The sequence below is a fragment of the Phalaenopsis equestris genome, unplaced genomic scaffold (assembly GCF_001263595.1).
Source record: "Phalaenopsis equestris unplaced genomic scaffold, ASM126359v1 Scaffold001316, whole genome shotgun sequence".
In the NCBI taxonomy this organism is placed as follows: domain Eukaryota; kingdom Viridiplantae; phylum Streptophyta; class Magnoliopsida; order Asparagales; family Orchidaceae; genus Phalaenopsis; species Phalaenopsis equestris.
Genome location: NW_018165755.1, coordinates 48,708 through 58,638, shown reverse-complemented (window position 1 = coordinate 58,638; position 9,931 = coordinate 48,708).

Below are 9,931 nucleotides of genomic sequence, written 5' to 3'. Positions count from 1 at the left end.
CATAATATAAACCCTATTTAATTCCTTATATTAAATAGAGGAATTTGTCGGCCAATACATTGGTTTCGCAGACCAAACGGATGTCATAACTTTCTCTAGTTTATTTGATCGAGCCTAACCCTCAATTCTTGTGTTCATCCTTCGGATAGATACAAGATTTGAAGTAAAATGCTCTTTCATCTAAACTATGAAAATTATGGGGTCAGTTTGACTTCAATTTTTTAAAACGTCCTTCCGAAGCGGGCAACGAGATTTCAATTCCGATGACCGACAGCTTCTTACGGGCAAACCCCACGTGCCGACATTTAGCAATTCGTAGGTGCGGGGCTGTAAGATAGGGCAAAATCACTCTCTTTTTTACAAATTTATTATAAAAATTAATTAGTTAAAAAATATATAATTCAAAATTAAGACATATATTTTATTAATAATAATAAATTAAATAATATTACAAGTATTTTAATATATTTTATATTTTTTATATATTAAAAAATAATTTCATATTTTAATGTAAATTTTCACGCTAAATATAATTTCATGAAAGTAAAGTTACATATGAAATTCATATTAAATAAAAGAACAAAAATTAAAAAATCTAATAATTAAATATATACTAAATAATTAATATATAAATTTATAACTTCAGGTTAACTATAATTTTATTTCATTTTTTTATTTTCTATTATGGCTTGCACAAATATAAAAAAAAGTACACAATTTTTAAATAAAAATATGCCAAAATAATTTTTAAAAAAAAATTGGGTCATTTACATACATACTACCCAATTCTTATGTCTATACACATCTAATACATAAACATCACTTTTTACATTTATATGACCACATATCAAAAGCATCATTATTTGAATTTTGTGATATCTTTAATTGTCCAAAAGTGAAGCACATCTTTTTATGCATAGCCAATTTCTATGTATGTAAACTTTGAAGTTTGTGTTAGATATATAAATACATGGAAATTGAGTTGTATGTATATAAATTTCCTAATAATAATTGGTTTGTGAACTAATATTACTGTTGTCTAAATTAAAAAATGTCTATATATAATCATTTCTAAGAACGGTTGGGTATAAACCATATGGGTACATTTTGATACAACAACAATAACAACAACAACAAAGTCTTAATTCCACTACGTGGGGTCGGCTACATGAATCATTTTTCTCCATTGCTTTCTATGTAATGTCATATTTTCATTTAGATCTAATAAATTAAGAACCTTTTTAATATAATAAGCTCAAGTCTTCATAGGTCTACCTCTGCCATTCTTAATATAAGTCGAATCTAAAACATCTATTCTCCTAATCGAATCATTAGATGTTCCATGTTTAATGTGACCAACCCATCTAAGACGACTTTCTCTAATTTTTTTTGTCACTGGAGCTACACTTACACTATCACAGATATAATCATTTCACATTGTGTCTCTAAGTGTAAAGCCACACATCCACCTAATCATTCTCATCTCGGCAACACTTAATTTAGTATTACGCTTCTCTTTTAAAGGCCAACATTTAGCGCCATAGAGCATTGCAAATCTCACCACCCTCTTATAAAATTTTCCTTTCAGTCTAAGCGGTACTTTTCTATCACACAAATGGCTTGAAGCATTCATCCACTTCAACCAAATTCTACTATTTCTACTATTAACATCCCCATCTATATCACCTTCACTTTGAACAAAAGACCCCAAATATCTAAATTGTTCACACCTTTTAATAATTATTTGATCACCCAAAGTTACATAAGTTACATTTCTGTCACTAGAACTACTACTATTAAAATTACATTCCATGTATTCAGTTTTAGTTCTACTCAAATGAAGGCCTTTAGACTCCAATGCAGACCTCCATTATTCAAGTTTTTCCTGTGTTTTTTCTCTCGTCTTATCCACGAGAAGGATATCATCAGCAAAAAGCATACAACAAGGTACATCCTCCTGTAAATGTCTAGTAAGACCAACCATAACTAAAGCAAAAAGATATGGGCTTAAAGCTGATCCCTGATGTAACCCAACAAAAATTGGAAAATATTTGTTCAATCCTCCTTCAGTTCGAACACAAGTAACAACTCTAGCATTCATATCTTTAATGACTTGAATATAAGTCATATCAACACCTTTCTTCTCAAGAATTCTCCAAAGGATATCTCTTGGAACTAAGCTTTTTCTAAATCAATAAAAATCAAATGTAGATCCTCCTTATTATCTCTGAACTTCTCCATCAAACCTCTCAATAAGTGTATAGCTTCCATAGTAGACCTGCTCGACATAAATCCAAATTGATTAAGAGAAAGCTTTGTAATACGCTTTAACATATGTTCAATTACCCTCTCCCATAATTTTAAAGTATGACACATCAACTCAATACCTCTATAATAGACACACTCTTGTGCATCCCCTTTATTCTTAAAAATGGGACCAAAATACTCTTCCTCCACTCCTCGGACATTTTGTTTAGTTTTTAAAATAATATTAAAGAGTTCAGTAAGCAAAGAAACTCCCAAATCTCCTAAATATTTCCACACTTCAATTGGGATATCATCAGGTCCTACAGACTTTCCACCCTTGGTTTTCTTTAAAGCCCCCTCAATGTCTTTTGTACTAATGCGACAGTAAAAATAAAACATTTTATTTTTATTAAATATATTAAGATCACTAAGGTTGATCATATTTTCAGATACATCATTAAAAAGTTTATCAAAATAACTCACCCACCTCTGTTGAATGTTTTTTTCTAAGAAAAACACTTTTTGATTTTTCTTCTTTAATACTTTTTACTTGAGCGAATCTTTACTTTTCTTATCTCTTTGTTTTGCTAGTTTATACATATATTTTCACCCTCTTTAGTATCTAATCTATTATAAAGATCATTAAAAGCATAATTTTTATCATCACAGATTGTTCTTTTAGACTCCACTCCCTGCTGGTCATTTGATATTTTTTCCAATTCTCTAAGCTTTTACATTTAAACCAATTTTTATAACATAACTTCTTATATTTTATCTTTTCTTGCACATTATTATTCCACCACAAACTATTTTTATTGATAAAAAATTTTCTTTTTGATTCTCCAAGTACATATTTTGCTACTTATTTAAAACCTATTTGTTACTTTATCCCAAATAACATTTGCTTCTTCATAAACATTCCAAATCTTGAAATATTGAATTTTACTAATAAAAATAATTTTATTTGTGTCTTTTAGGTCCCCCATCTAATTCTACGATGATGAATCCTAGTATTATTTATCTTACAACTCTTCATCTTAAAATCTAGAACTAATAAATGATGTTGGGTACTAAAATACTCATATTGTTGAGTATTTAAATTCTCACTTGGAATGACCTTACAATCATAATCTCGACGATCTCTTCTTCTCATAAGAAAATGATTAATTTGTGTTTTATTATATCCATTCTTATAAGTAATTAGTTGATTATCTCTTTTTTTGAATAAATTATTAGTAATAATAAAATCATATGCTAAAATAAAATCTAAAATGACTCTACCTTCTTCATTAGTCACTCCAAAACTATAGCCACCATGAATATTTCTAAAATCTTTAACCACTCTACCTACATGTCCATTTAAGTCTCCTCCAATAAAAATTCTTTCTTCAAGAGATATCATTTGTATTAAGTGTTCTAAGTCATTCCAAAATTTATATTTAGACCCTATATCTAAACCTACTTAAGGAGGATAAACACTTATAATATTAAAAATCTTATTATCAATGATAATCTTAAGGGTTATAATTCTATCTCAAACTATATTAATTTTTACAACATTATATTTCAAACTCTTATCTATAATAACACCTACACCATTTCTAGTGCGTCTCTTACAAGAATACCAAAGTTTAAAACCTAAGTTATCAATCTCCTTAGTCTTTTCTTTAATCCATTTAGTTTCTTGAATACATAAGATATTAATATTTCTATGAATCATAATATCAATTAATTCCATTAATTTACCATTGAGAGTACCTATATTCTAAGATCCTCTCATAATATTAGTTTCATTAGTTTCATGGACTAATTTTTTTACCCGCATCCATTTTTAATGTGAGAACCCTTGCTTATTTGACACTACACCCCGACGCCGTTGTAGCTGCCCTTGCACCATATAACACATCGCTTCTAGGGGACTCCCTAACACTTACACAACGATCAAAAGGATTCATGTTATGATTTTTCTGAAAAGTTTTACATTTGTTGTCGACTACTTAACACAATCTTTCACTTTTCACACCCGGGCTTGGGACCAACAATGGTAGTGTTATATAATACATTTTGATAACACTTTTAAAAGAAATATTAAAATGTTTTTAAGAAAAAATTTTAATTTCAAAATTTACACCAAGAAGTTTAACATTTATATGAAATTAATTACATGTATTATGAAATTAATTACATGTATTAAGAGCTTTAATAAGCTTAGGTGCTTATAAATTCAATATACAAAAAAATTCAAAGGAGCTGACAATTAATAAAAGATTATGGGTACATTTTTAAAACACTTTTAAAGAAATATTAAAATGTTTTTAAACAAAACTTTTAATTTCAGAATTTACATCACAAAATTTAACATTTATATAAAATTAATAACCTCTTTTAATAACTTTAATAAGCTTGGGTGCTTCTAAATTAGATACACAAAAAATTTTAATGAGTTGAAAATTAATAAATGATCAGTTTAAAGTGATAAAATTCAGATGTTAAAATTTGACTATGGACTTGATCTATTTATAGGGGAAAGTTGGGGAAAAATAATAAATTTTGATGAGACAGATGATTAAAGTGGATCCCCTGAGTAATTGTCCCATCCCCCTATATAAAATTAATAACTTGTCTTAAGAGTTTTAATACACTTCTTATAAATTCAATATACAAAAAGTCAAATGAGGTGTCAACACATCACCCCCTTTGCTTTCTGGTCGTAAACATCTACCCGTAGCTTAATTTCTTGGGGTTAAGGTGCAGAGAGAGCTTCTTGGAGTTCTATTGGAGAAAAGGGGAGAGATCATCTTCTTTGTAAGGAGGCTAAGAGCAGGTAAAGAGAACTTGTCCTCAAACATCACAAAAGTGAAATCTCTAAAAACAATTTGTTCTTATTTCCTAGTGAGCATCTTTAGGGTTTTGTGTTAAAGTTATGGAATTTAGGTTGATGTTAGAGGAAACCCCTTAGGTTAAGAAGTTTTTTGTTGCATCCCTCTAATCCTTGAGTGATTCTCTCAACTTTAGCCCAAAAACTTAGATATACCGAGTTGTAGTAATCTCATGTTTGTGTCGATGATTCTGTTCTTTTGATGGAAAGATGAAATCTCTTATGACCCTAGAGAATAGAGATCCTTGTGATCATTCCGTTCCCTAGGTTGTGAAGGTTTTCCCCACAAAAATTCTTCATTTTGAGCCAAGCAATCAGAAGAGGGTGATTCGTCGCCTTACATCATGAATGGTTTGTACACTTTACCATCACTGAGCCTAGAACATTGTGAAATTGTTAGGCACATTTTTTTTGCCATCAAGTATGATTGGGTCTCATTTTGCATGTGGTCACCTTCTTTTTTATGTGCATTAGATGTTGAGCATGTGTGCACTGACTGGTCTAAGTGCATTGCATAGTCTTACATGTGTTTGTACCCGACTTGATTAGTCGATCGATCACCTTTGGACAACCACATTCACATGAAAACTATTAGATCATGTGTGTGTAATGCTTGTGGCTTAGCATTTATGTGCATGTAAGAAAGAATCATGTTTGATGCATGGGTTTACAAAATCAACATATTAAAATTCGTCAGGCTTAATGCCCATATTTTTTATTATGCGAAGGTATGTTTGGCTTGATGCACATATTTTCATATGTGTGAAAATACTTTTGGCTTGATGTCTATTTTTTATAAAATTGTGTTTTACCGTGTTTGTTTTTTATAGCATCTGACATACACATGGCATCTCTTTGAGCACCCATACTTGTGGTGCTTGTTTGAGCATCTGCACCTGCGGTATCTCCATGTAAATATGTCACTCTATGCACATGATTAGATATTCACATATCTTACGAGGGGGTGTCTGTCGACTTTATTTTTTATAATTTCTAGTTTCTCCTCTTTAGAAGCCTATGATCTAGCCATATGACTCTCCTATTGACTATCCTAGAGGACAAGTAATGGAACCCTCCCACTTAGAAATTCTAAACACTTCTCGACTTTTCTTGTGACTGTTGGCATCAATTTTTGAAGTCACGAATGTAGGGTGTCCACCTACATGGCTCAAGACGGTCTACGGTTCGTTCGCAACATCTCGTGCACCCACCCGGGACCTTTCGGCGCGTGTTGAGTGGCACGAAGCCAGGGTAATTTTGTTTGGCTTTGGCTTTCGCTTAGGCAAAGGCCGGTCGTTATTTTGTTCGTCAGACGACTCTGATTGGGTCAATAAATATTATTCGTCGCACCGCGCATGAAATTGACTCGAATTAGCCCGATCGTCAGCGAAGTTACCCAGATGACCCCAAATGATAGAACAGACTACGCGAGCGTGTCCGAAACGTCGATTTCACTAAGGGAAGACATTCTTTGAGCCACGGTTTTGCGTGCAAGATTAAAATGTGTAAATTATTGTTTTTTGGCTCGATTATCAAAAAAATAGTCCGAACGACCCCAGTTGTATTTTTTGTGATGTTTGTGATTAAGTTTTGAGTTGTCTTATATTTTTGAAATATTGTGAGAGTGATTTATGCAATTTTATATTTTCTATGCAGGTATATAAATACAAGCATAAATAAAAGTGCAGTAAGAAAATATAAGAAAGACTGTAAAACGCTGTAAACTGTAAAAGTGTACCTGACGAGTCTTCTCGTTCCACCACCTGAAACTCAAAATGCATGTCAGAGCATTTATGTATATAGAGCTGGAAAAGTAAAGTTTTGGAAACCTAGATCAGAGGACCACTTGGACCAATTTTCATGATTTTTGGAGGTTTAATTTAATTAATAGAATTATTTGTTTTTTTAGCATTAATTAATTATAAAATAACATTTGGGTGAAAAATTAGGTTTTATATTTTTATTAAATCTCTCTGAGTCTAGGGAACATAAAGAAACAAATTTCATATTTTTGTGATTTATATTTTAATTATTAGAATTATTTTAGTGAAAAATTAGAGAAAATTCATTTTTAACCCTTTAAAATTGATATCTTGACTTAGAAAATTAGGAAAATTATTTTGATTGGTCCCAAGTGATTAAGAAGCCAAATGTAACGGTTTAGTGTGTTTTTACAATTCTGCAATTTTTGTGATTCTTAATTAATTTTTAATTATTTAAATGCTAAAAAATAGCTCAAAAATAAAATATTTATTTTAATTCAAATTTTATTTTCCTTAGGTTCCTCTGGTCATAAGGAGCTCCCAAAATCAATTTGGTGATTTTTTTTATTATAATTTTTTTAATGACAAAAACGTGATTTCACTTAATTAATCCTTTTGAGTGGTCAAATTAATTTCAATTGACTTGAAATTTTTATAGAGAGCTCATCTAACATTAAATTACAGTGTGGAATATTTTTTTATGTCATTTACATTTATAATTAGTCCAAATTAATTTTCTTTTCATTTTTAGGGCTAGTGACAATAAGGTTATTTTTAATGGGTTAAATCAAGTTTATATTTTTCATAGGATCCTCTGATCACAGTGAACCTATCAAAATAAATTTTGTATTTTTCTGATGAGTATTTTAATTATTGAGATTTTTATATCAAAATAGGGGTCATTAACTTGAAATTTAGATATCTCTAGTTAGAGATACCTTCTAACATTGGAAAAATCAGGGGAGATGCCTAACAATAAAGACATCAAAAGCCTCATGGTCCCATGTCATGGTGAAATGTCTATGCAAATGGAGAATAAAAAAAAATATTATTTAATTAATTAAAAAGAAAATATGCATCAAATGAACATGAAAATATTTTCACATTGTTCTCCTCTATTTACTGAGCAAGTGGGTATTTTTATTTTATTTTTGTGATTTTTCTACATAAAGTTATGGATTTTTGAAGTTTTGGCTATTTATTTAAATAAGAAAATCCCTATTTTTTTTACTAACTCAGTGCCTCCTCAACCTAGGCAGATCTAAAGCTCCACGTGGAGTCTTCTGGTTCAGCACAACCTTCTGACTCAGCCGCCACGCGTCCCGTTATTTCGCTCCATCTCCTCGTCCGGCTTCATCATAAATGTTCGTTTGTTACACGCGGAAACGGACGATATTCGTTCGTCTTCACCAAGCTTCTAGCCAGAGAACTGTCCAACTTCCAACCTTACTATCTCTCTCAATACTTAACCAAATTAAGTTTGGTTTGTTTCTATAGACTAGTCTTGACTAGGAGAACATATCCATACAGTTGATCAAGCCTTAAACCAAGTCTATAAGCATAGAGAATCAAATGAAGCTCGGTTTGAGGGAAGAGTTCAATACATTTTACCCAAGAGGTGTGGCCTCGATTGAGAGCTTCCAAAAGCTTGCCTTGAGTTCAAAGAGCTCCTAGATAAATCTTCAAGCCGTAGTGAAATGTCTAGGTATGATTTCGACCAAGGCCAGTTTGGGGTGTTGATCAAAGTCTACCCTAAGGTGCAATGGTGATGGAACTTCTATGGGGGATCTTCCTCTCTCACTGTGGGGATGGTGTGGGTGCAATTAATTTGAATTTGGTTGAGTATTTAGGGATGTCCTGTTTCGGCCTAGGGATTGAGCTCCAAAATTGAGCTTGAGCAGTGGATTTGAATGGCTAAGGATGATGAGATTAATCTCAAGAGTTCTTAAGAAAGCTTTAAAAGCAATTTGACAGAGTCTCCCCAAGGAATTTCAAGCTCTCTTAGTTTGTACATGAATGATGGGTTTAAATAGAGGGGGAAAGAGAGGTCATCTGGGGCAATTGGTGGGTGCTTTAGGTTGAATTTGGTTGAGTATTTAGGGATGTCCTGTTTCGGCCTAGGGATTGAGCTCCAAAATTGAGGCTCCAAAATTGAGCTTGAAATTGAGCTTGAGCAGTGGATTTGAATGGCTAAGGATGATGAGATTGATCTCAAGAGTTCTTAAGGAAGCTCTGGAAGCAATTTGACAGAGTTTCCCCAAGGAATTTCAAGCTCTCTTAGTTTTTCCATGAACGATGGGTTTAAATAGAGGGGAAAAGAGAGGTCATCAGGGGCAATTGGTGGGTGCTTTAGGTTGCTTATGTGGATGCCAACAATGTAAAAAAATCCAATTGGTATGATACAACTTGGATGGGTTTAATTTTGAGTTTTAGCCATAGGGGAGCACTTGGGGGTGGCTTTTCTGGTAGCCTAGGTGGCCGGCCGGCAAGGCTCAGATCACCATCCCACTGAGGATGGTCAGTGGTTGGAAAATGTGAAGCCAATTGGGTTTGTGCATGGGTAGAGGTGATTAATTGAAGTGGAAAGGGCTTTAGGTTAGGCTAAAGTTGGGTCAAGCTTGGGTTTAGCCTCATGGAAATGGCTTGGGTGACTCCACATGGCTGACCAAGATCAGGTGGCTCAGCTGAAATGGTGTGGAGAGGTTTCCATCCAAAAGATTTGGGCTAATCATGGGTTTAAGTGTGTCATGAAAAGGGTTAAAAGAATCTTAAGAGGGCTTGAAAGTAGCTTGGCCTCTTGCCACTAATAGTATGGTGATGTGGCATGGCTCACATGGCTTGCATATGGCTTGGAGGTGGCTTCATGGCTTACCTTTGGCTTGGTCAATTCAATTTTCCTGAGGAGGGATTTTTTGAATTTATGAAATATTTTAGTGGAATTTGGCATGATGCTTGATTTATAATGATTTTATTTTGAATTTAGAACTTTAGGAATGATTTTAATCAAATGGACGATGAAGAGAAAGAATTGTCATGTGGGCTC